Here is a 26,501-nt window from a genome sequence, read left to right as displayed (position 1 = left end):
AATTACCCCTGCTTTTTTGGTTTCCGTTTGCATGGATCTTATTTTTCCATCCCTTCACTTTCAATGTGTATCCTTCAAGTTGAAATGTGCCTCTTGTAAGCAGCATTTATTTGAATCCTTTTTTTTAACCCATTCAGCCACCCTATGTCTTTTGATTGGATGTGTTTAATTCATTTGCATTTACATTTAAAGTAATCATTGGTAAGTATAGATTTAATATTGCCATTTGATTAATTGTTTTCTGCTTTATGATTCCTTTGCCCCTTTTTCCTTCTCTTGGTGACTTGATGACTTTCTGTAGTGACATACTTTGATTCCCTTGTCTTTATGTTTTGCGTGTCTGCTATAGAATTTTGCTTTGTGATTACCATGAAGTAATACGTGTAATGACCTATTTTAAGCTGATAACAACTTACCTTGAATACACACAAAAGCTCTACATTTTTACATCCCTCAAAATTTGCATCTTTTTGTATTATTTATTAACAAATATCTGTAGTTTTTTGTATTTCTTTTGTTTTTTAACCTTTATACTAAAGTTATGTGTTTATCCACCATCATTATTCTAAGTACTATATGAAAGCTTCTTCCAGAGACATGCTGGCAACTGTTTCATTGCTGGAGTGAGCTGGGGGGAAGAAGGTGGCAAAGTAGCCAAGGCTCCCATCAGGCTCCAGAGAAGATCACAGAAAGCCCCCTGGCCTAGCTAGGAAGTGCCTAGTTCTTAGAGAGTGTTGCTAGCCCCCAGGCTCCAGGGAGAATGCATGCTAATAGCAAGTGTGATCCTCAGACTATGGTTTGTCAAGTATGCAACCAACCTCAGCCAGGAAGGCTGAGTGTGTTTGTGGGCTTAGTTGCTTGGCTGAAAGATGAGTGTTTTGCCTGCTTTCTCAACACTGAGACCTATGGGTAGAGCCAAAGTGATTGCCCCCGTGCAACGTAGGAGCTCCTTTGTTGTTGGCTATGGTCCTGTAGGACTCTTGGATGCAAGCACCACTGGCTTTCAGAGCTACATGTTTTGCGGGCCTGTCCCTCAATGAGAAACTTAAAAAGTTGAGGCACCATATGAAATCCAAACAGGTTGCTCTTCATGGAGAGGTTGGCAGTTGAGAATTTCCTCCTGAGTGGGCTCAGAGCTGCACTTCCCTGGTGGCTCAGCAGTAAAGAATCACCTGCCAAAGCAGGAAACACAGGTTCGATCCCTGGGTCCGGAAGATCCCCTGGAGAAGGAAATGGCACCCCACTCCAGTGTTCTTGCCTGGGAAATCCCATGGACAGAGGAGCCTGGCGGCTACAGTCCATGGGGTCACAGAGAGTCAGACACGACTGAGCATCTAAGCAACGTGCTCAGAGCTATGTTAGATGCTGTCTGCTGGGCTCCAGTCCTCAGCAAGTTCTCCAGGTAAGACAGAACTTGGAACTTGCAGGCTGTAAGCTTCTCTTCAGTTGTGGTGGATGAGCTGGGAGAGGAGGGAGGCTGTGATGAGAGCACATCGCAGCGTTTGCTGCGTGTTCGCTGCGGGTGTTTTCTCTTTGGTCCTCTGAGTAGTAACCACTCAGCTAGTTTCTGGATTTCTTCCAGAAGGAGGTACGCCATGTGTAGTTGTATTACCTGTAGTGTCCGTGGGAAGAGGGCAGTTCAGGAGCCTGCCATGTCACCAACTTGATCCTGGTGGCTCAGCTGGTAAAGAATCCGCCTGCAAGGCAGGAGACCCTGGTTCAATTCCTGGGTTGGGAAGATCCCCTGGAGAAGGGATAGGCTACCCACTCTAGTGTTTTTTGGCTTCCCTGGTCGCTTAGCTGGAAAAAAATCCACCTGCAATGCAGGAGACCTGGGTTCGATCCCTGGGTCAGGAAGATCCCCTGGGAAAACAGATGGCAAACCACTCAGTATTCTTGCTTGGAGAATCCCAGGGTTAGAGGAGCCTGGCAGGCTACAGTCCACAGGGATGCAAAGAGTCAGATATGACTGAAGTGATTTAGCATGCAATATTTATGTACTTGGTTCAGTTTTATTATTTGATTGATATTTTCTTTTCCATTCTTTAATTCGGGTGTCTAATTTAGGTGTTGGCATATTATTTGTAAAGACAGTAGGAGTGAGCTTTTTTAATTAAAATTCTAATATGGATATCTGTGTGTTTAAACAAACATTTAGTTTTAGCTGGTATAATTATATATATTTGGACTTTGAATGCTGTTTATTTTCCCTGCTGTATTTGATCCCCCGTGTTGCACTTAGATTTGCAGCATTTGGATGCTCTCATGTTGGAAGGAACAAAACAGCTTTCTGATTTTTTCCATGACTAAATATTTGCCACACAGGTGCAACACACTGAGTATTGACAAATGTATTGGTAACAATTTTATTAGAATCGTGATTATTTATCATGAATTATCTAAGGAAGGAAGAGAAACAAGGAGAGACAAGGCCATCAGTGGGTAGCGTTTATCATCTGGGCTCTCCTGGTGGCTCAGGGGTAAAGAATCCTCCTGCAATGCAGGAAATGCAAGTTGGATCCCCTGGTCAGGAAGATACCCTGGAGAAGGAAATGGCAACCCACTCCAGTGTTCTTGCCTGGAGAATTCCATGGACAGAGGGGCCTGGTGAGCCACAGTCCATTGAGCCGCAAAGAGTTGGACATGAATACATGATTGAGTGACTAATACTTTCACTTTTTCTTTTTGGAAAAGCACACATTTTGAAAAAGGGCATTTTGCCAAAAATCTTTGAATTAATCATTCAGAAAGTAAGATGATGTAATGCTCTCATTGGTAGCAATGTCAATGAACAATTAAAGCACAGAGCTGACTGCTTACTGAGACATGAACTGAGAATCCAGTATTGTACATGTCAGTCTTGCAGGATACGTCCGTCTGTGAGGTCTTTCTTAAGAAACTGCCACAGACTAGGAAGTCTGAACGACAGAAATTCATTTTTTCACACTTCTGGAGGCTAGAAGTCTGAGCCACAGTGTTGGCTGTATTGGTTCCTTCCGAGACTGTGAGGAAGACTGTATTCTGTGGCTCTCAGCCAGCTCCTGGGGGGCTGCTAGCAATTCCTATAAGTGCTTGGATTATAGAAGTGTCACCTTCATCTCTGTCTTCACATTCACATGTGTTTACAGATGTGAGCACCTACTCTCGTAGGATGTCATCTTAACCAGTTAGATTTACAATGACACTATTTTCAAATAAGATCACATTCTGAGATACTGGGGGGATTGAACTTCAACATGTGAGTTTAAGGGAGAAACAGCTCAAAACCTAACATAGAAGGTTTTCTACAATGATCATGGCAGAGAGTAAAGTAAAAAACCTATTAATTTTTTTAAAGTAATTAATAAATGAGAGAAATAAGTAAACAAATATGGGTAACTCTCCATAGGGGAGGCAGGAAATATGATGGCATAAATGCATTTCATTATGCTCAGTGCATCAAATTATCTATGTTTCTTTGCTTTTATCAATTTCAGAAAGGGGTAAGGGAGAGCAAGGGGAATGTCACCCCACAAAATAAGGTAGAGAGGTCTTAAGAACCAAGAAGCAATCTAAATAAAATAAGAATAAAATAGAGGTGTGTAACAATTGTGCACCAAGGCTTACTAAACCACAAGTCATTAAAACAGTGCAATAGTGCAAAGGTTGGTGAATTGTTAAATGACTGAGAATAGACTTCAGAAATAGATATGCATATGTGATACTTGACTGAGGGCAGTATTGACAGTGCAGATCAATGGGAAAATGTATAATGTTGAAAACTATGTGGACTGTAAATCCAGATGCAAAAGAGAAAACAAAATGTTCTTGATATAGCTAGATATAATCTGAATTTGCCATTTTTAAATAGAGCACATAAACTTTAAAGATGAAGAAATACATTGCCAAATTGAATGGAATTAAACTAGATTGTGAATGTGCTTTCCGTTCACCTTTTCTATAAAACTGAAAATGCTCTTTAAGAAAACCTATCCATTTAACAAAAAGTTTAATTTAAAATGATAGACCTCATGTTTATAAAATGTAATATTTAATTAGTGAAAGACAAGCCAAAAAATATGTTTATTGCGTATACTTGGCATATAAATCCTGCAGAAAAGTGTTTCCACTTTTGAATATATATCCAAGAAAAATGCCTTTGAAAGTCATATACAACAATATCCCAAGGAGAATTATTCATAATAAGCCCAAACTCTATTATACAAATATCAAATAGCAGTAGAATGAATAAATGTATCGGGACATGTCATATCACGTTATTCTGCAACAATGAAGATGAACAATTTACTGCTAAACGGAATAATGATAAATCTCAGAAACATGAGCAGAAGCAGTTTGTGTTAGAATATCATTACCCCCAAGAAGGTGGGTAGGAGTAGAGACCAGGAAAGGCATGAGAGCGGCTTTGACTTGATAATAGTCTGTATATTGGCCGGGGAAATGGTTACATGGCGCTCACTTTGAAGTGATGCATTGACCCAAATGAAAACTTATGATCTGTGCCCTCTCCTGCAAGTATGTTATACTTCAAATTGAGTTTACTTTTAAAGATGCATATGAACTACACCATCTGAGTTTACCCTGGGAACGGAAACTTAGCCCAGAACTGCAAAGGTATTTCATGTGTCGCGTAACTTTCAATGAACTGGTTGTAACCTCTACACTGCTACGCTCACAAAAATTATAAAGATGAAATCTAATCCTTAAAAAAGAGTGTTTTGTCTTGGTAAAGAGGTCGAGATTCACTGAGCACGTGGTGAAAAATATCTCAAGTTTTAACTCATGCTTTTCTTTAATTTCTTACATAGAAACTGCTTTCGATGAGCAAATCATTAGATAATGCATCAGTTCAGTTTAGTTTAGTTCAGTGGCTCAGTCGTTTTCAACTCTTTCGACCCCATGAATCGCAGCATGCCAGGCCTCCCTGTCCACCACCAACTCCCGGAGTTCACTCAAACTCATGTCCATCGAGTCAGTGATGCCATCCAGCCATCTCATTCTCTGTCGTCCCCTTCTCCTCCCACCCCCAATCCCTCCCAGCATCAGAGTCTTTTCCAGTGAGTCAACTCTTCACATGAGGTGGCCAAAGTATTGGAGGTTCAGCTTTAGCATCAGTCCTTCGAATGAACACCCAGGACTGATCTCCTTTAGGATGGACTGGTTGGATCTCCTTGCAGTCCAAGGGACTCTCAAGAGTCTTCTTCAACACCACAGTTGAAAAGCATCAATTCTTTGGCACTCAGCTTTCTTCACAGTCCAACTCTTACATCTATACATGACCTCTGGAAAAACCATAGCCTTGACTAGGTGGACCTTTGTTGGCAAAGTAATGTCTCTGCTTTTTAATATGCTATCTAGGTTGGTCATAACTTTTCCTTCCAAGGAGTAAGCATCTTTTAATTTCATGGTTTCAACCCCCATCTGCAGTGATTTTGGAGCCCCCAAAATAGTCTGACACTGTTTCCACTGTTTCTCCATCTATTTCCCATGAAGTGATGGGACCAGATGCCATGATCTTAGTTTTCTGAATGTTAAGCTTTAAGCCAACTTTTTCACTCTTCTCTTTCACTTTTATCAAGAGGTTCTTTAGTTCTTCTTCACTTTCTGCCATAATGGGGTTGTCATCTGCATATCTGAGGTTATTGATGTTTCTCCCAGCAATCTTGATTCCAGCTTGTGCTTCTTCCAGCCCAGCATTCCTCATGATGTACTCTGCATACAAGTTAAATAAGCAGGGTGATACATTGTCAAAAACTAATTTTCCAGGATGACAGTGGTCTGTATTCTCATTTGTGATTCCTTGTCTGTCCTCTGTATTTGACAGGGGGGATAGGAATGTTTTACTCATTTTTGTGCTGCAAAGTTTTGGCAAAGTGTGAAATACAGGATACATGCTTAACATGCACTTTTGAATAAAATTTTAACATAGTGACATTCACACCTTGGCAAATTCCTTACCAAATTCTAAGCTTTTGGAAATCATATGTGATAATTCAAAAAAATCAGATTAGTTAAACCTGGTTAAATATGATTGACATAATTCTTATCTGAGTAGAAAAATAATCTTCCTCACTAGTGCTGGTTTTTATCATGATATTGAATATATTAATTTTAATGTGAATGAATATAAACGTTACTAATGGTGATCACATTTTCTTTACATCCTGCATGCGCCACTCTTGACAAGTGCAGGCAAACAAGAATGTGAGAAAATTCACTAAAGTCTTCTAAAGGTCCTGTTCAGTTCAGTTCAGTTGCTCAGTTCAGTTCAGTTCAGTTCAGTCGCTCAGTCGTGTCCGACTCTTTGCGACCCCATGAATCACAGCACGCCAGGCCTCCCTGTCCATCACCAACTCCCGGAGTTCACTCAAACTCATGTCCATCAAGTCGGTGATGCCATCCAGCCATCTCATTCTCTGTCGTCCCCGTCTCCTCCCGCCCCCAACCTTTCCCAGCATCAGAGTCTTTTCCAGTGAGTCAACTCGTCGCATGAGGTGGCCAAAGTATTGGAGTTTCAGTTTTAGCATCAGTCCTTCCAATGAACACCCAGGATTGATCTCCTCTAGAATGGACTGGTTGGATCTCCTTGCAGTCCAAGGGACTCTCAAGAGTCTTCTTCAACACCACAGTTCAAAAGCATCAATTCTTCGGAGATCAGCTTTCTTCACAGTCCCACTCTCACATCCACACATGACCTCTGGAAAAACCATAGCCTTGACTAGACGGACCTTGGTTGGCAAAGTAATGTCTCTGCTTTCAGTCATATCCAAGTCTTTGCAACCCCATGTACTGCAGCACGCCAGGCCTCCACAAGTCACTAAAGAATTCTTGGGTAAACATCTCATTAATAATCTTACCAATTTGTTTTCTGGTTAGTTCATTAAGTTTATGCATGAGCAATCCTGCTGTTCTTGCAAATAATTTACAAAAGTTCTTCTAATGAAGCACTTCAAATTAGTAAGGCATTCATCAATTAAATAAAGCTCTACCATTTTCCATAGATTGATATACACTCTGAACACTTCATATAGCCACAAGATTGTGTAAATACAAATCCAAGTAAATGAAATAAGCTTTTTCTTCTCTCTAATATTATCTATGGAGAAGGCAATGGCAAGCCACTCCAGTACTCTTGCCTAGAAAATCCCATGGATGGAGGAGCCTGGTAGGCTGCAGTCCATGGGGTCGCTGAGGGTCGGACACGACTGAGCGACTTCACTTTCAGTTTCACACATTGGAGAAGGAAATGGCAACCCACTCCAGTGTTCTTTCCTGGAGAATCCCAGGGACGGGGGAGCCTGGTGGGCTTCTGTCTACGGGGTCACACAGAGTCAGACACGACTGAAGTGACTTAGCAATATTATCTATTTGTTGTTATTTAGTCAATAAATTGTGTCCATCTCTTTGCAGCCCACCAGGCTCCTCTATCCATGGGATTTCTCAGGCAAGAATACTGGAGTGGGTTGCCATTTCCTTCTCCAGGGGGTCTACCCAACCAAGGAATCGAACTGGTGTCTCCTGCATTGGCAAGCAGATTCTTCACTGCTGAACCATCAGGGAAGCCCAGTATTTGCCATTTTCTTCTCTAGTGGGTCTTCCTGACCTGGGAATCGAGCCGTGTTATCTATTACCATTGTCCTAAAATAGCTGGAACTTCCCAGGTGGCGCACTGGTAAAAAATCTGCCTGCCAATGCAGGAGACACAAGAGATGCAGCTTCCATTCCTGGGTCAGGAAGATCTCCTAGAGTGGGAAATGGCAAACCACTCCAGTATTCTTGCCTGGAAAATTCTATGGGCAGAGGAGCCTGCAGGGCTACAGTGGGGTTGCAAAGACATAACTGAGTGGGCACAAGAAAGTTGAGAAAAAAAATACGTGTCATTCTGTGATATCTAATAACTTATATTGTACTTCAGTTAATTAATGTATGTATATGCTCCTAAACAATTATTGTGCTCACACAGAGTAATGTCGTTGTGTGTGTTAGTCACTCTGTCCGACTCTTTGTGACCCATGGACTGTAGCCTGCCAGGCTCCTCTGTCCATGGGATTCTCTGGCAAGAATACTAGAGTGGGCTGCAGATCTTCCCGACCCAGGGATCGAACCCGGGTCTCCCTCACTGCAGCAGACTCTTTATGGTTTGAGCCTCCAGGGAAGCCTAAAGCCATTAATAAAAATTAGATATTAGTTTGTGCTTCAGATGCCTAGAGTGTTGCATTTTGTTTTGTGTTTACATTTCACATTCTTATTTAGAAGATGAGGCAACTGAAGCTCACCCATACAGTGACTTTCTCGAGATGTTACAACTGGACAGTGGCAAAGCTGGGACCGGAGTGCAGATGCACTTTTTATATTAATTATTACCCAAATACTATCCAGTGGCAATACCACCATTATTAGTATTATTTTTTCCACTAAGTTAACTGAACAATAAAGTTCAATTATAATATGCAGATGTACAACTTTCATGGTCTTCTTTTGCCTGACCATAATCCCTTCTGAAACGGTTAGTTGTAGCTGAAGAAATGTAAGCTATTTTCACATTAAGTGTGTAAGAAGAGACCCGCTGGTAAACACAAGGTAATCGTCCTGCAGAGAATCTGAGTCCCCGATCTCGCCTATGGATACATCATCAAAATGAATATCTTTGTTCAACGATAACTCCTATTCTCTCTTTATTTCCTTTTACCTTTGACTTTAAATGACCATCAAATTTGATATAATTTTTTTGGCCATTCAATCTATATACCCTCTATACACTTAGCAGTCCATGTATCTTGAGGAAAGTCTGAAAGAGGAGGTTTTCTTTTTTCTTTCATGAATATGCATCTTTGAATAAAAACCTTACTGAAAATAATGAAAAGAAATTCCTTAACAATGTATTACTGTAATTTTTAATAACACTGTGAATGATTCATGAAATTTTCCTGACCTATTTATCTATCAGCTTTGGAAATGTGCTTTATTGTTTACTTGTAGATTTACCGAAAAGTAATTTTTTACTGGATTCAGAAGATTTATAGACATGCTGATTTTATACAGATATATTATTTTTCCCTGAGGAAGGAACAAGGGGATTGTGAATTGCAATAAAACCTTATATTAAAAGTGTTTTATTTTGCTTTTCTATTAAATGGTTTTATGCAGGCTTATTTAGGCTTTAAAAATGTACACGCGTCTTCAAACATACCAAATATATCTTTGATTCCAACTATTTGATTTTACTTACAAAACCTTATGAATTCTGAGTTTCTAGCTCTTCAGATCCATGAAAGGAATGAAGCTGAATGTTTGTTAAATACAGATTAGAAATGTAAGTGACACGGTCTGTCTCACTCCACGCCTAACCAAAATTAATGTGTGCATTCCAGCACAATTAAAATCCATAAGTGTTCCACCACCATGCAACAAAACTGATTTTTCTCATCTGATAGAGCAAAGCTGATCTTGATCAAACAGCTACCCAGCAGGCTCTCCCTCCCGCCTCCCCTGACCAATATCCCCTTTGATTTTTCTAGATCCATTTCTACAGCCTGGTCACAAATTGGAAGCTGGATTGATTCCTTTCACCCTGGGACTGTTAATGTCTGTCTCACAGGTGCCTTTGCTTTGATTCTTCCTTTTATTTCTGACACTGGGATTAGTTCTCTTCTGTTCCTATCACCACTCTATCTCCCCCACTGAGTTTCTCTTTCTTCTGAAACTCAGATACTTAAAGCAGGATGGACTTTTTTACTTCACTGCTTTTATCATTCCAACAATGTATCTATCTGTAACAGGAGCCCACCTGTGATTTACACCACCAGAAGGAAAACTTAACTGTCCCTGACATTTACTGTCTATTGTTCGATTCATCTACATCATGCCACGCGGACCCTGAGCTAAATCGTAAATTCACCCTCACGTTGATTTTGGAGTCACTGGTCGTACTTCACGTATAAATATGAAGTTAGCTGGCTCTTCTCTAAGAATGTGTAATTGTTTCTTAAAATGCAGAGTTTGAGATGCTCCAAAACTCCTTTCACTCTCCTGAAGGGTTGTGTTTTATTCTCCACTTGGGAAATATGTTTAGTTTTTCAAGTAAAATTCTTGTAAGATGATAACATTCACAATCTCTTTAGTTTTTCAAAATGGGAAAGTTTTTTGCCATATATCATAGTGATTATAAATTGATCAAGCACCGTGAAATCTTCCATGAGGCAGAAATTCAGGTGTGGCCTTTTTCAGAGCTGAATCCTCTTTCACTGTTGCTTAGATGTATGCCTGGGGCAACCGGCACTTCACTCTGCAGCTTCTAGAAGAACTTGCTAATTGGCACATAGCTCCCCAGTCTAGCTTCCTTTCAGTCCTATTGTTCAACAGCCTGTTAGTAACTATTGTATTCCATTAATATCTATTTCAGTAAAAAACTAGGAAACGCTGTGTTGTGGATAGCCTGTAGTTTCTGAGAGCACTATTAAACTTGCATTAGAAAATGTTTGGCTGACTGTATTTTCTAGTAATAAATATATAGGTATTTGAATTGGGGGGATTATTTTAGCCTGCACCTTATTTTCCTTTACCTATTACGGTTATCACAGGAAAAACACATTCTTGCTAATGTACTTATTAAACACAACTCAATTCAAATTAAGGAGTATATGCTTAGGTTTAGTACCCCCGGGACTGTGACAGATGGGCTTCCCTGGTGACTCAGATGGTAAAGAATCTGCCTGCAATGCAGGAGGCCTGAGTTCAACCCCTCGGTCAGGAAGATCCCTGGAGAAGGGAACGGCTACCCACTCCAGTATTGTGCCTGGAGAATCCCATGGACGGAGGCGTCTGGAACCCTTCATAGTTAAACATGTCTTTCAATCGGCATTTTAGAATATTATACTCACTTTAAGATTGTCAGGTTAATGACTAACTCCAGAACTCCTGCAAAATGACACTAATCTAAAAGGAGGGAAAAAAGTTATTTTCTTGTCAATAATAAGTGGTATATATTGGCTTAACTTCATTTAGAAATTATTAATGTTTCTTCAAAATTAGTACAACAACATTGCTGTTGTTCAGTAGCTAAGTCGTGTCTGAGTCTGCAGCCCCATGGACTGCAGCACTTCCAGACTTCCTTTTCCTTCAGTATCTCCCAGAGTCTGCTCAAACTCATGTCCATTGAATCGGTGATGCCATCCAACCGTCTCATCCTCTGTCACTTTGTGGAGAATTAGAATGGAGGGAAGTGAAAGTGTGTAACAAACCTTTACAAAATAATGTTATCCAGTTTACAAGTCATGGATTTTCCAAATAATGAAAGGATTTCAATCCATTTTGACCATTTCCTTCTGATGAAAAGAAAGAGAATTTTAACTCACTTGACTTCTACAACTGAGAATGACCTCAAGAATAAATGTAGAATTGAGAATCACATATCTGCGTTAAGTCGGTACTTGAAATAACACATCAGACTTGAAATTGCCCCTCAAAGGTGCAATTTGCCAACTGGGATGTGGTGATTTGTTCTTTAAACACCATTTGTCAAAATTTTTAATTTTATAAAGTCATTTTTTAGAGCGACAATAGAATTTGTTTCTGTCTAAGTAGATAGTATGCTGAGCAATAAGAGTAAAGCAATAATAGGAAGAATGGCTAATATATATTCTACAGTTAAAAAGTGCCAGTCAGAGTGCAACACGTTCACTACCTATCATTTAGAATCGCCTCTGACGCCCTGTGAACTAGGGACACGGAGATATAAAGCAGCTTGACTAAGTCTGATGTCTCTCTCTGTGTATATACATTACTGACAATTTACTTTAGAAATGGAAACAGAAAACATTAAGGTTTTTCTACATTAGCATTAAACAATACAAAAATATAATAGCTAATGCAAAATAACAAAAGGATCCAATCATCATGGCCCCAAAATCTATTTTAAAATCTCCAAATTGGTTTGACCAAGAACATACAAGCACTCGAGGGATAAGAGCTTTAATCTTAATAAAGGGTACGGAGAAGAATGTGAAAAAACAGGGAGATATATCAGGACCTGCACTGGAGCACCGTTACCCGCCTCTCTGTGTCAGTAGACAGTTTTTCTGTTATAATTAAAAAGGAAATGACTCTGAGCCCTGGTCTGGTTCACAGTGTGTAAACTAGCTTCACGGCTCGCGTGACTCCTGCTTGTGCAGCTCTTCTGTATTCGTGCCTTCTCCACTCTCCATGCTGCACTCATAGTTCTTTTCACCAGATTGGATACTCATCTGGCATCTCAGCAAACATATGTTTACTTTTTCTAGCACCTGACTGCTTATCTTTCTATTATGTTTATATTGCCCATTTCACAGCATTCTCCTAGTCTAAAAAACAATGTTATAGAAAGGTATACAAGACCAAGATGATTGGTTTCCTCCAGAAAGAATAATGAGGATAGGGAAAATCAATGTTATGGGAGGAGGCAAATCTCCAGGTTGACTGTCAGAAGGAAGACCTGAATTAATAAATTCACGAATAACTGAATAGATGAGCCACCATTTGAAAATATGTAGAAGAAACAGAGAAAGAGGAAAATGAACTGACAACGGAAACAAAGAAAACAGGCAGAATTAAAAAGCACTTTACTTCTCAACCCTAATAGGAAAAGAGTCACGATCAAAACTACTAGATAAAACGTTTGTTTCTGTATCAAAGCGGTCCACTCATATTCTACTCCTGGCTCTCTCAACCATATGATCCACACTTAACGCTTTAATAAAACATAAGTTCAGTAAAATGTATTAATTGCAATTAGCTGCAGAACTGTATGTGATCCAAATACTTCTACTTTGGGAAGTAGTTTGGAAAGAATGTATGCTACAGAAAAGAAATGAGGTCATGAAGGGTGAGAAAATGACTTACGTATAAACGAGCCTGTTCTCTAGAAAGAAAATATCCTGGTCCAACTGTTTGATCGCTTATTGAGTTGTCTTTGGTTAAAGTCATTGCTATTAAGGTTAACATTATGAAATGATGCATGCACTTTATTTAACTTGTGTCTCCCAACACTGATGCCCAGGAGGAAATCCAAAACTGAGAAAAGGTGAGCAGCTGCTCACTCTTCTAGTAACTGCTAGCAGGCATTCAGGGAACAGGCCTCCTGGTAATTGGACTAATCTCCCCGCCTCTGTCATCACCGCCTGAGACTGGCTGTACCCAGAGAAGGCACTACACATTTTTCTTACCACTTGGAACATCTTTCTCTCTACTGACAACTCCCTATTAAGAGATGATTTTGTTCTATTTATTTTATTTATTTATTCAATCATTCACTTATTCCAAAAATTGTACAGAGCATCTACTAAGTTTTAAGAAATGTACCAGCTGCTAAAGAAGAAGACCATAAAGTTAGAGACCCTTCCAAGAAAAAGAAAGAAAGAAACACTCACATTTCAAAGGGCAGACAGATAAACAGAATCAATCTATTTTCCATACAGTAATAAGAACGCTTTGTTTAAAACATATAAATCGGGTCATGTAACTACCTTGCCAACACTTGCTAACCACATTCTAGTTTGATGAAACTCAAAACAGAGAAAGAGAAAAATGCTCTTTTCATTTTTCATCACTTTCATCACTGTTCCTGAGTTAAAGACCCTTGTGGTACCTGACCTCTGTCTACCTCTTCAACGTAAAATCCTTTCTCTTGACCTAACTTACCAAGCTCCAGACCTATTGACCTTCATGTGTTCAGTTGCTCAGTCGTGGCTTTTTGAGACTCTGTGGACTGTAGCCCACCAGGCTCCTCTGTCCATGAAATTCTCCAGGGATTGTCATTTCCTTCTCCAATTGACCTTCATAGCGCTTCACAAAGATATAACATTTGCTCCTATTTAGGCAAGAGGAGAGTTTTGCATTTCTCTTTCTACAGACCTTTGTAAGACTAGCTGATCAATATCAATGAAGAACCTGCAAATATGACTTTTCATAAGAGATTCCCACTTGGCCAACAAATCTAAACTAGTCATCTCTCCCAATAACATTTTATCGTATGATATTTTAATATTTTTCAGCACATATAGTAATGTTTAAAGTTATTTACTTATTTGCATATTTGTTTTCCATCTTGCCCACAAGACAGAAAACAACTCAGATTTGGAAATTATTTCTTCCACTTTCATCCACACATTGTACTTTCACCAACAAAGTCTAAATCGGCACCTTCAGTTCAGTTCAGTTCAGTTCAGTCACTCAGTCGTGTCCGACTCTTTGCGACCCCATGAATCACAGCATGCCAGGCCTCCCTGTCCACCACCAACTCCCGGAGTTCACTCAGACTCATGTCCATCGAGTCGGTGATGCCAACCAGCCATCTCATTCTCTGTCGTCCCCTTCTCCTCCTGCCCCCAATCAAAGGGAAAAAGTAGAAGCAGTGACAGGTTTTATTTTCTTGGGTCCCGAAATCATTGTGGATGGCAACTGTAACCATGAAATTAAAAGACTCCTTCTCCTTGGAAGAAAAGCTATGACAAACCTAGGCAGCCTAGAGACATTACTCTGATGAAAAAAGTCCATATAAAATCAAATCTATTGTTTTTCCAGTAATCAGGTACAGATGTGAGAGTTGAACAAAAGGCTGCCAAAGAATTGATGCCTTCAAATTGTAAAGCCAGAGAAGACCCTTGAGAGTTCATTAGATGGCCAGGAGATCAAACCAGTTAATCCTAAAGGAAATCAACCCTGAATATTCATTGGAAAAATCAATGCTAAAGCTGAAGCTCCAATACTTTGGCCACCTGATGCAAAGAACAGACTTGTTGACTGATGTTGGGAAAGAGTGAAGGCAAAAGGAGAAGGGGGTGACAGAGGATGAGATGGCTACATAGCATCACTGATTCAATGGACATGAATTTGAGCAAATTCTGGGAGATCGTGAAGGACAGAGAAGCCTGGCATCCAACAGTCCATGGGGTTGCAAAGAGTCTGACACGACTTATCAACTGAACAACAACAAAAACCGATGTGATTAAAGTTATCAGTCTGAAAATGCGGAGATTATCCTGGACTGTCTGTGTGTCCAATATAGTTGCATGAGTCCTTAAAAATGGAGACGCTTTCCCTTGTGTAGTCAGAGAGATGATGATGCAGATAAAAATGCAACATGAGGATTAAATGACAGCTAGCTTCAAAGGTGAAGAAGGAGGTAAAGAAACAGAGTGTAAGTGGTCTTAAGAAGCTGGAGGACAGAAGGAAATGGATTCTCCCCCAGGAAACACGGCCCCTTTGACATCTTGACTGAGCTCAGTAAAATGCAGGTCAGACTTCCGACAAAAAGAGGGGTGTAACACAGTAAATTTTTGCTGTTTTAAGACACTAAATGTGTGGAAATTTCTTACAGCAACAATGAAAGAACAAGCAAGATACTATTCTCTATTGCTCAGTTGTAATTCATTTTTTGGAATTAATTAGTCTTTGTATTTGATTGACATTGTATACCCTATATGTTCAGTTAAATACCTATACTTGTTGGTAGTTTGTTCTCTGTCTCGTGATTGGACAGAATTGGCAGTGGGGATGGTGCCGTGAGACAGACCCTCAGAGATGGGATTTTAGTGTCGCTTCATTGGCAGTCTTGGTTTTAGCTCAAGTCCCAGACCCTCTACAGTGGAAAGTGGTATTCTTACGATCCGTGGAATGCAGTGGGTCGTAAACAGTGAAGCTGCTTCCCGTCACTCACTGTGATTACGAACCTCCAACAACTGTCTTGAGCCTCAAGCGCCCGCTGCCCCTGATCATTAGGACAGTGGCCATGCATGCTTAGTCGCTCAGCCGTGCCTGACTCTTTGTGACCCCATGGACTATAGCCCACCAGGCTCCTTTGTCCATGGCATTCTCCAGGCAAGGATATTGGAATGGGTTGCCGTTTCCTCTTGCAGAGGATCTTCCCAACCCAGGGGTCAAACCCACATCTCTTATGTCTCTGCACAGGCAGGCAGGTTCTTTAACAGTAGCGCCCCCTGGGAAGCCCTATGACAGTGGTACTGACTAAGAAACTATAGAATTTTCAGTGGAACATTTACAAAAGTTGCAAAAAGAAAATGCCAAGCTCATGTCCTTTAATTCTCAGTTAAAACCACAGTTTGAAAACTGGAGAACTGGGTTTTCTGTGCTTTGATTCACAAATACATCATTGATTTCTCTGATATATATCATATTGATAGGTCATTGATAGAGATGCATTTTCTAGATTCCAGATTAAATGTATCACTTCATGGAGCTAGAGGTGGCTTCACCAACTTTCTTAGTTGTCTGATGGAAACTTTAATTCACTTGTGTCCTGTAATAGATGAGCTTAATATTTCTAACTTGTCTGGCATGTAGTGAGAGAACTATAAGTCTTAAGGATACAGGAGTTAAGTTTTATAAAAATTCATGTCTTAGGAATATAGGGGAGCTGGGCATGCATTTATTGTTATGTGACCTGTGCATTCATCCCAAATATATCCTCCAAGGAAGCACACGAGACACTCCTTTCACTAATGTCTGGAGAAGTACATTAGCAAATCAAGCATTTTTATTCTTGATAGCAATTCTCTTTTATAAATCATCTATGGATATTGAAATATTGAGATAATCTCTCTGAATTCAATGGAAAGCATGGACTCTGGGTAGCATAGATTAAGAAGCAATACTTAATCATCAAAAACAGTGCGGGCACATCACTCATTAAGCGTAACAGCAATGTACCAGAATAAAAGATATGAGCAGTCAATAAAGTAGACTTCCAAACTATGGCCTCTGGCCATATCATCCTTCCTTCCTTTCTGTCGCTCAGTCGTGTCCGACTCTTTGCGACCCCATGGACTGTAGCCTACAGGCTTCTCCGTCCATGGGATTCTCCAGGCAAGAATACTTGAGTGGGTTACCGTTTCCTTCTCCAGGGGATCTTCCCGACCCAGGGATCGAACCCGGGTCTCCCGCATTGGAGGCAGACGCTTTAACCTCTGAGCCACCAGGGAAGCGGCCATATCATAGTCTCCTCTAAATAAACTGCTTGGCTTTCTGACAAAAAAGATGCATCTTGGCAAATGTCTGTGGAGAATAACAAACTTAATCAGACAGTTAATGTAACTGAAGCCACTATTCTAAACGTGCTGTCTTTACTGGAGCAGACAAGCATACACACTGGCACTGGCGGTTGCTGTGCGGGTATTGACACTTGTTAATCAGTCGCTCGGTCGTGCCTGACTCTTTGCAATCCTGCGGACTGCAGCGCGCCAGGCTCCCTGTCCCTCACCATCTCCTTCTCCAAATGTACAATGGTTTACTAAAATCTCAGATAACATGCTAGTCAGTAGGCAACTGAAACTGTCCTGCAGCTGCTGCTAAGTCGCTTCAGTCGTGGCCGACTCTGTGTGACCCCATAGGCGGAAGCCCACCAGGCTCTGCCATCCCTGGGATTCTCCAGGCAAGAACACTGGAATGGGTTGCCATTTCCTTCTCCAATGCATGAAAGTGAAAAGTGAAAGCGAAGTCGTTCAGTCGTGTCCAACCCTCAGCGACCCCATGGACTGTAGCCCACCAGGCTCCTCCATCCATGGGATTTTCCAGGCAAGAGTAGTGGAGTGGGGTGCCATTGAAACTGTCCTAGAGGATGCTCTTTATCCTTTGAATTAGAGATTCTATTATGCTGCCGTCTCCCCTAGGTCCAGAAAATGTGGATCCTAGAATCTAAGAGTATTCATTGGAATGGTTCCTCCCACTGTGTTACTGAACAAGTCACTCCCATACATGTTGCTTTCTCTCCTGAGAAACCCTGAGCTCTGGTGGTTTGGAGGACTTAGTTCCCAAGGGAAGAATGCTCCCACCAAGGAGCTCAATAGCGCTTAATTAAATTGAAAGATTAATTCGCTGCTTGACCATTTAGGGCCTTGATGCCACTGAAACAAGAGGCAGGAAAAGGGGTTATCCGAGAGGCCAGGGTTGTCGTTCAGTCACTAAGTGATCTCAGTTACTAAAGAGAAATTGGGTAAGGGCTACACAATGGGGTGTTGAGGCGGCAGAGATCTATGTTTAGAACCCAGGCAATCCTCTGAGATGCCTTTTGGTACTTAAAAGAAGACTAAGAAAACCTTAGCAACCCCCCAAAATCAGGACTATTGGATAATCGTATCCTTTGAGAACAAGTGTTCAGGTGACTAAACAGGTAAAATCCCAACCAGTGGAGGTCCTCATTGAGGGTAAGGTAGAATGGAATGGTAGTTGAAGAAGGTAGTCATAGATCAATTACAAGCCAATTACATACTTGTAACCAATTATGAGAGTCCCTTGTACTGCAAGGAGATCCAACCAGTCCATTCTAAAGGAGATCAATCCTGGGTGTTTGTTGGAAGGACTGATGCTAAAGCTGAAACTCCAATACTTTGGCCACCTCATGTGACGAGTTGACTCACTGGAAAAGAGTCTGATGCTGGGAAAGGTTGGGGGCGGGAGGAGAAGGGGACGACAGAGAATGAGATGGCTGGATGGCATCACCGACTCGATGGACATGAGTTTGAGTGAACTCCGGGAGTTGGTGATGGACAGGGAGGCCTGGCGTGCTGTGATTCATGGGGTCGCGGAGAGTCAGACACGACTGAGCGACTGAACTGAACTGAACTGAATCAATTATGAGACAGCGATATATAGTAGCTTTGTTTATTTTTTCTTTGCTTGTCTATGCATGTTTTCCTATATGCTAATTATTTTCTTCTTTTATCTTCTCCTACTTATTATCAATTTATATACAAATTGTCACAGGCTAAACTTATGATTTAAATTTTAGGTGACATATACAATAGGACTGTGACAAAATTTGAAGAGTAATTTAATATAGCTAACAATGGATTGGACTTCCCTGGTAGTTCAGCTGGTAAAGAATCTGCCTGCAATGCAGAAAACCCCAGTTTGATTCCTGGGTCGAGAAGATCCCCTGGAAAATTGATACGCTACCCTCTCTAGTATTCATGGGCTTCCCTTGTGGCTCAGATGGTAAAGAATCCACCTGCGATGTGGGAGACCTGGGTTTGGCCCTGGGTTGGAAAGATCCCCGGGAGGAGGGCCTGGCATCCAGTGTTTTTGCCGAGAGAATCCCCATGGACAGAGGAGCCTGGTGGGCTACAGTCCATGAGGTTGCGAAGAATCAGACGTGACTGAGCAACGAAGCGCACACACACACGCACACACACACCAATGGATTAAATGTGTCTTGGGACTCTGTCCCTTCACATTTTAAGGAATGGTTGGCCATTTTACTTTTATTAATTATATCTCTCTGGTTTAGTGGAAACTGTTATTTTGTTATTAAAATCAAAAGAATGCTTTGCTTTCTGCTCCCACAGCGCACAGCACCATTGGTATGAAGGATATAGACATACAGTGGCATTCACCTTCCAGTGAATCTCACAGTCTGGACAGGACAGGGGACTCCCAGTAACTTTCAGCACCACCCCAGCAGGTGACATTCCAACAAGATTTACCAGATACCCAAGGAAAAGCTTCTCAACAAGTCTCGGTGGCAATCCAGTAGGAAATGTCCCAGCAGGTTTCTCTGGTGACTCAGAGGTGGACTTCTAAGCACTTCCTCCCCAGCAAGTAGCTTCTTGCTTGCCAGTAGTACCTCAACTAAATCTTCTACCATCCGATGGGACTGCATCTGCATCCTTCCCACCACAGTCTGAATCCCGGCCTTTCAGGGAGGGAAGTCTTTTCCAACTTTGCTCCTTGCATGGGAACTCAGGAAGAGCCCCTGGAGAAGGAAATGGCAACCCACTCCAGTATTAGTTATAATGCTTTAGACATTCTACGTTCATTTCTATGTTCTGACTGGACAGTGACTAATACATATACCCACTAAATATAAATTCTGCAAAACAAAGACTCAGTTTTTGTTTCCTATTGTGTCACAAGAGCCTAGAACATTGTCTAATATATCCATGTTCTCAGCATATCAATAAATGTTTGTTGAAGTAATCAAAGTATTTGCTCATTAAATGTTGCAGATTTAAGAAGACGAATGTGTCAAGGTTGGCATCCATGTTGTTGATATAATAACCTGAGCTCGTGGTGAGATTATTCTTTGAGAGATATCAGAAGAGACACCGTTGGTTCAAATGAACATAAGAAGTTACAGATTTGGCATATTCATCAGCAAATGGATAGAGGATATTAATGAGAGCCTATAAAATGAGGAGCTTGCTCTGGGAAATATCACCATTTAAGAAAGTGGTAGAGAAAATAAAACTTTTATGAGACAGAGTAGCTGGAAGTAAAAGCATAAGGAGATAGTGATCTAGAAACCAAATATAGAAAACAAGTCTTTCTCGTGCTGTTTATGGTCATCCACCACTCAATGCAATGCTCATCACAGATAAAGGTGTTTTCCATATCACTGAAATAAATGTTAATAACAATCTTTTGGTTCTGCATATAATTTTGTTATAATAGAAAAATAGATGATTATAGCATATTGTACATGTATTAAAAAGGAAGAAATACCTGCAAGTAGTTGCATATGTTAGTCACAAAGCAGAAACATAGAATTTTCACTACGAATAGACAAATTCAAACTGGTTAAAAAACTCAGATGTAATTTTTGGTTACCAGATGTACTGAGATTTTTGAGAAAAGATAATCCCTTTGCCTGTGGAGACACTGTAAAATGATCATAGAGCTTACAAAATTATAAATTGGGCTAAATAGTTAGAAATACCAGTCAAAATTTAGATGTGTGCATTGTTTTTCTTTAGAAATATTTCTGGAAATTTCCTCCTATGAAAATCAATCATTAATAAGAGATGAATACATTTAGGTAATTGAAACATCCAATAATAGGAGTAATGATAAATTATGACGTACAGAAGTGTGAGGTCATGCTGAAAATGTTATGGGAACACTGTGTACATGCTAAGTCATTTCAGTCATTTCCCGACTCTTTGTGACCCTCTGGACTGTAGCCCTCCAGGCCCCTCCACCCATGGATTCTCCAGGCAAGAACACTGGAGGGGGTTGCCATGCCCTCCCCCAGGGGATCTTCCAGACCCAGGGATCACACCTGGATCTCTTCCATCCCCCGCACTGGCAGGCAGGTTCTTTACCACTAGCACCACCCGGGAAGTTCCACGGGAGCACATTAGTGCAAATATTAGTTTGCTCTGGTTGCCACAATGAAACACCACAGACTGAGTGGCTTGAAACGGAAGTTTATTTTTACACATTTCTGTCTGACTGAACTGAAGGAACGCGATGGACCTGAGCTTGAGCAAACTCAGGGAGAGAGTAAGGGACAAGGAAGTCTGGCGTGCTGCAGTCTACGGGGTGGCAAAGAGTCAGACAGGACTCTGTGATGGAACAGCAGCAACAGTTCGCTGGCTCAGCCGCACCCACTCTGAATGCCTGAGGACAAGCCAGTGTGCATCCGTTGGCCTCAGACGGCTGACTGCTGGCACTGGCACCCTACCGAGCCCTAGGCCGGTCGGGAATTTCCGTTTACGAACCTCAAAGCAGCTTGGGTTATCACAGTCTAGTAAGGGACTTAACCCTATTCAGGATTATCAACCTACTTCAGGCGCTTCTGCCTTACAAACCGCTCCACCTCAGTTCAGTTCAGTTCAGTCCACCTGCTCAGTCATGTCCGACTCTTTGCGACCCCGTGGACTGCAGCACGCCAGGCCTCCCTGTCCATCACCAACTCTTGGAGTTTGCCCAAACTCATGTCCATTGAGTCGGTGATGCCATTCAGCAATCTCATCCTCTGTCATCCCCTTCTCCTCCAACCTTCAATCTTTCCCAGCATCAGGGTCTTTTTCAATGAGTCAGTTCTTCGCAGCAGGTGGCCAAAAGATTGGAGTTTCAGCTTCAGCATCAGTCCTTCCAATGAATATTCAGGATTGATTTCCTTTAGAATTGATCAGTTTGATCTCTTTGCAGTCCAAGGGACTCTCAAAAAAGACTTTTCTCCAATACCACAGTTCAAAAGCATCAATTCTTCAGCTCTCAGCCTCACATCCATACATGACTACTGGAAAAACCGTAGCGTTGACTAGATGGACCTTTGCTGGCAAAGCAGTGTCTCTGCTTTTCTGATAGCTTGTGTAACTGCGTTGGTTCTCATGCTGACCATTCTGCTTGGCCAGCACTACCGCAGTACCCGTCTCCTAGCCCTTGCTGCCATGTACGTCGGTCCCCTTGCAGTATACCTCTTTGATTCCAATGAGTAGATTCAAAACGAATTTGCTATTACAATCCTTTAAGTACTTATGTCTGTGTTTTCTCCTAACTATACCAAGATCATGAGATATTAAACTTTCTTTCTGCAGTTGGCATGAGCCTTTAGGGGTCAATTTGATATGATTAATTTCCTAGGTAAAGCTATGAAACAGTGGCAGGGACAAGATGTGAGCATCTTTCATTTAGTGCATGAATAAAGGTGACCCTTTCAGTCATAATTGCAAATAGTTTGAATAAGCCATCCTGAAATTGAAAGGTTATCTCAGTTTAATTGTAACTATGCTAACTTGAAGTAATAAAAAATAGTCATCTAATGAATATCTTCTATAAAGATTCAGTCAATTAAAATCTTTGATGGTACATGAAAACTTTCACAGTCTATTCAGTATTTTGATCTTTATCAACCTCAAAGTGGACTTTTTTAATATCATCATGTATTTTCAAGGAAACCATCTGGACTTTTAAAATTTCTAAACTTTAAAAAGTATATGCAACATTTAACTGTAAGAATTTTATTGACTGCAATTTTCTGTTTTTGATGGAAAATGAAGATGATTTTGATCATTTTCTCTCCCTTTGCTGAAATTGTAGTGCATTCTACCATAGGTTCTTAATGATGAATCATTAATTTCATTAATTAGGAATTAGGTTAGGATAAAATAAAAAGGAATTCTTTATGTCTTATCTTTTATCTTCTTAAAATATTCAAACTGAGAGAAACCTTTAGAAAGTCTTATGTGATCTGTACTGAAAGGCAAGTAGTTGGACAAAACAAATTCCATTATGAATTATGTTTATTATATAATTAAAAGTAACATGTCATTTAGAAGAAACAAAATATAACATACAGTGTTTTTTAGCCAGTTTCAACTAATGTGATTAATACTTCTGACAATAAGATATTTTTATTATTCTTTATGCTTAGTTTTTTTCTAATTTCACTTTTGAATGTTTCTCCTGTTCCAAATGTTTCCAAACTTAAAAAGAAAGTCTCTAATCTTACTATTTGCAGATGTATTTTTGGTAGTAAAGGCAATTCATTACATTAAAAGAATGAAAACAAATTCTAGATAAGCATTTCCTGTTATCTATTGTTGTATAACAAACTGTTCCAAATTTTAGGGGCTGAAATCATTTCAAGAGTTCACAATGTTTTGGGCCAGGAACTCAAGCTTATGAGTAAGACCTGTGAGTGAGTCCCCTGTTCCACGTGGTACTGACGCTGGTCGCTCAGTGATATTCAGCTTCAAGGCCCCCTTGCTTTCGTTATCTGGGATAGCTTCACTCATATATGAGTCTATCATTCATATGCCTTATCAGGGATATTAAGGTGTGGGACTGTTTAGAACCATCTTGGTGGGTGGGGGGAGGGGTGGTGGTATGGGGGTGTTTAGTCGCTAAGCTGTGTCTGACTCTTGCGACCCCAAGGACTGTAGCTGGCCAGGCTCCTCTGTCCATGGGATTCTTCAGGCAAGAATACTGGAGTGGGTTGCCATTTCCTTCTCCAGGGGATCTTACCAACCCAGGAATCGAACCCAGGTCTCCTGAACTGCAGGTAGAGTCTTTACCAACTGATCTAGGAGAGAATCCCTAGAATCCTCTTCTTCCCCATCAAATCACAAGGCTCCCTTCACTCTGTCCAGAAGGAAAGTTTACGCTAGCCTAGAACTCTGGAAGACCAAGGGAGTTTCCAGTCTTAACTGCTCGTCCTGGACCTACATTTCCACCACACGCCGTTGGTCAAGGCAGTCACACGGACGCCTGCACTCAAGGGGAAGGCTGATAGGAAAGTGCCAAACAGCTTGTGGCCCTCTTCAGTCTGACACAGCACTGGGATACTCCTCTGGCTTTGGCACATTTTGCATCACAGACGGGCACTTGCTCCAGGTTTCCATGACCTTGGGCTGTGCATTGAAACCTGGGTGTCCTGGGAATGATCCCGGAGAGAGTCCATGACTGTGGGATTACTTTTCAGGAGACACACACTATGATTAACTTTTACCTTCATCTCTAGATAATCATTTACCCAGAAGAAATCACATGAACTGTGTTTCTGTTCCATGATTTCCAAGAGCCGCTGTTAATGTGTGTGGTAGCAGGCTGACTCTGCTTTTGAACACAGCAAGGAAAAGCATCACAACACCCGCCACCTGGTCAATGGAACCAGTCAGTCTCCCTCCACAGACAGACAAACCCAAGCTCCAGTGTTACCCTTCTTGTTTCTTGGCTCTATAAATGCTCCTACTTTGCTCACAAACCAAGAGTTTAGAGATGGATTTGATCTGCAGTTCTTTAAAAGGCTGCTGCTGCTGCTGCTGCTGAGTCACTTCAGTCGTGTCCGACTCTGTGTGACCCCATAGATGGAAGCCCACCAGGCTCCCCCGTCCCTGGGATTCTCCAGGCAAGAACACTGGAGTGAGTTGCCATTTCCTTCTCCTAGGAAAGCTATATTGGCAATTAGAGTACATAGTGATTGACTGACTTTTATCTTTTCTATTTATATTTATATAGTCTTTTGTCCAAACTCAAAATGGCAAAAATATTTTCAAAGGTTCTGCCCACTGCTAAACCCTTCCTCCCATTAAAACAACTGCAAGGTATTTAATAAAACAGCACATCAACATTATTGGGGAAATCTCAGTTTTTATAGATTAAAGTCAATTGGCTAAGATCAAATTATTAGATATAGTGACAAATAAACTCAGAAGAATAAATGTATAAAAATAGTATTTCATACTGTTAATAGCTTATTTAATTCCTTGAATCTGGGAACATCTCTTTTTATTTTTCTTTTCTGGACTATTTCCCTTCTTAAAAGAATTCAAAGAGATCACATATAAAAGGATATCAAGGTTGAAGGTTGATCTCATTAGTAAAATTTGTCTAACATGTGCTGAAAGAAAGTAGCTGGACTCATGCACACAGTGAAGTTTCATATTTTCACACGAGTATCTCAGTGTAATGATTCTGGAAACAATTTTTTCTTCATTTTTATTACGATGCATTCTTAAGCAACTTTTCTATTTCCACGACCTCCTAACCTTCACTGAGCAGAATTCAGAATTATTTTCCAGAGTGAATGTCAATGCTCCCTTATTCATTGTAATTCAAATAGGTGTCTGATAAATAATGACTGTGAGTGGACATTAAGTTTTAATTAATTGAATGGAGTAATCAGATATGGCTAAATAGTTGGAAGATATTTGCATGGAAAATAAGCAATAATTTTCTCTGCAGCAATTTTTAGTTCTTGATTTCTAATATATGTAATATGATATCCACAGTGGAATTGCATAGGTCAGTCACAGTAACAACTTCATCTAGATATTAAAACTGCAATTTATATTTCCTAAAGATTTTTCATTTTGAAGCAATGTCATTAGTTAAGCAATTTTAAAACCAATATAGCATATTAGCACAGATTTAATTTATTCATTAAAATTTTTTTAATTGAGCTACATTAATTTTTTTCCAATGTTTGGAATATGTGTGTTATTCACTAAACAGAACATAAAGTTTTAATTGTTTATATTTTTATGCTTTCTTGGAATTTCTAATAGTTATGTAAATATAAAAATAAATCATAGCTTTAATTTTAGATTATGTTTTCTACAGATATAAATTGAAATATCTGACTAATGCCATTTAACAATCCTTAAAACTGCCAGCACTGATTCAGCAGAAACAACATTGTTTTCAAAATTAAAAATGCAACTGTACTAAAAGCTATTGAGTCTTGACTTTCCGACATGTATCTACATGATTTCGATTTTTTGCACTTTTGATAAGTTGTATGAATAAAAAGGAGCTATTTGCTTTAAGAAGCCTGCTAAGAGAGATATAAAGTAAGAACCTAATTAATAAAAGATGAAAGTCAAAGAGAAATACAAAGCTGTCTGTATTTTTATCTTGGCTTTGCCACTACCTTTCTGGATGGTTAGGGATAAAATTCAGTTGACTCATGCTTAAGATTCAAGGAGTTTAAGTGCTCCTCCAGTGCCAGTTCTCTGATTCTAGAAGTTTGTTCTGATTTTATTAATCTAATTTTACTCTCTGGCTTGAACATGCACAAGAACAAATTGGAAAGTAAATGTTTCTTTCATATTTTCCCATTGGCCTGCCTCTAACATTTTGTGATACAGGATAAAAGATTAAAAAAAAAAAAAGCCCGTGCATCATATATCTAAATATTGGAGCTATAATTCAAACTGTTAAGTTCAATATGCTCTTCATTCCTATCTCGTTTAAATAACTTCAAAATGACCTCAAAGATCCAGTTC

This window comes from Moschus berezovskii, chromosome 16, assembly GCF_049115385.1.
Source record: "Moschus berezovskii isolate FMDL1 chromosome 16, NW_MosBer_1.0, whole genome shotgun sequence".
Lineage (NCBI taxonomy): Eukaryota > Metazoa > Chordata > Mammalia > Artiodactyla > Moschidae > Moschus > Moschus berezovskii.
Note: the sequence above shows the minus strand (reverse complement) of the source record.